The sequence below is a fragment of the Trichosurus vulpecula genome, chromosome 6 (genome assembly GCF_011100635.1).
Source record: "Trichosurus vulpecula isolate mTriVul1 chromosome 6, mTriVul1.pri, whole genome shotgun sequence".
Classification (NCBI taxonomy): Eukaryota; Metazoa; Chordata; class Mammalia; order Diprotodontia; family Phalangeridae; genus Trichosurus; species Trichosurus vulpecula.
This window is the reverse complement of record NC_050578.1, coordinates 149,562,933-149,564,858: the sequence shown is the minus strand read 5'-3', so window position 1 is coordinate 149,564,858 and position 1,926 is coordinate 149,562,933. Positions and strand designations below refer to the sequence as shown.

Here is a 1,926-nt window from a genome sequence, read left to right as displayed (position 1 = left end):
TCTATCATTTTATCCATGCAGATACAGATTATTATTATTGCAGATTATATTATACGTATTGTAGTAGATAACATTTGTCAGAGAATAGCTAACTTAAGGAGTAGACAAATGCAAGATCCCACAGTATTTAGTTTCTTGTTTTTGGTATTTTGGGTTTTTTTTTGGAGAGAAGGCAGGGCAATTGGGGTTAAGTGACTTGCCCAAGGTCACACAGCTAGTGTGTCAAATGTCTAAGGGCAGATTTGAACTCAGGTCCTCCTGACTCCAGGGCCAGTGCTCTATTCACTGAGCCACCTAGCTGCCCAGTATTTAGTTTCTTAATTAACAAAAACAAAATTGGCATTTGCCCTGCTAGAGTAGCACTCAGCTTCAAATTCTCTCCCCAACAAGGCCCCCTGCCTTTTGTATATTACATATAAGATTAAAAAGTGGGATACAGTTCCAGGATCATCCTGAAATCTTTACTTCGTTTGCCTGGGCCTCTGACCTAATGCCATTCTATTGAGGGGGAAGGAGTGAAGTCACTAGGTGAGTGCTCCCTTTCAACTGGCAAACAGTAACAGGTAGAGATGGGATAGTCTTGTTCCTCTTCAGAACCGCCATCCATGTTTAATTGTGTAATAGACAAGGCTCTTCCATTCATGCAGTGGAGACTTCTGGAGGTATAAATAACATACATCTGACCTGAGGAAATATCTGCAAATGTAAAAGTCCTCTTTCTGTCATCATCATGTAATTCGTACGGATAGTGACATTATAACAGTTGAGATTCTTGAAATCGCCTCAGAAATTCTCTTAAATCCATGCAATAAGAACTGCTCAGTTTTGCTGTGAAAGGTTTTGCCCTTTGAAGCAGCAGCGACTCACTCTTGTTCAGTGTGTCTTCTGCATCCTGTAGAAGGTCCATATCTGGCATCTGAGATTTCTCTTCCAATGCTGTGGCCATTTCTGTCACGTCATTCCTGTACTGAGACAGCTGGAGGTGGCTCATCCTCTTTTTCTCTCTGTTGTAGATTTATTGCTTGGCCTCCCATTCCTTCAGCCACTCAAACATTTCATTCTCTACCTCATACAGTTCCACAAGACTGTGGACCTCCTCTTCTTCATCACTCAGGAATTCACTTATTTCTTGAAATTTTTCCTCTAACACTTCTCTTGACATTTCTACTTGTTCTGTACACACAACAGCCCACATCTGAGGTATCTTCTTCTCTTCAAGCATTAGCTTCTGAACATCTTTTAAATTTCCATTTACAACTTTCAGATTCTCCTGTAGCTTTTTCCTATAGACCTTAGCAGCCTCGTCTATGGGTCAGATGGTGTGAGCGTCATGTTCCTGGGATTGTAAACAGGACACACAGAGTAGGCTTTGATCATTCATACAGAACAGCTTATCCTCCTGGTGTTTGTCATACTTGCTGGGTCTCTCAGGCCTCTGTTGAGATTGTTGGGGGGTAACAGAAGGTTTCCTTTTCTTTGAGAGTTTTCTCCTTCTCTTTAAAATGGCATGAAAAGCTGACTGGGAGATCTCCATGCACCTGTGGCAGGACAGGGGAATGGAAGCTTCCCTGAGACAAGATTGGCAAACGCTGTGTCCACAATTAGCAGCCACAGGGTCTGTGAGCTCGTTCCGACAAACGTTGCAGGTGAACACATTCTGGTGACCTTCAATGATGTCTGTAGAAGCCATGATCCTTTGATAATAGAGTTGGCTGCTTCCTTCCAAGAACTCCACTGGCAGAAGAAGAGTGACCTCCAAGAGTTAGCTCCGAGGGGGAAAGTCCTTTTTCTTTTCTAACTCTGTTCCTCATCTCTCTATGCAGTGCTCCTCAAACTGTAGGTCCCAAGTGGAAAACGTTTAAGAAGGCCTGCTCTAAAGGATTCTACGTATTAAAATTGTCTCCTTTCTTCCATAGCCAACTTTAA

General features: G+C 42.5%; 1 pseudogene; it reads right to left on the bottom strand.

Moving 5' to 3' along the window:
- Positions 1–487: 487 nt before the first annotated feature.
- LOC118853139 lies at positions 488–1,690 on the bottom strand (annotated as a pseudogene).
- Positions 1,691–1,926: the final 236 nt, after the last annotated feature.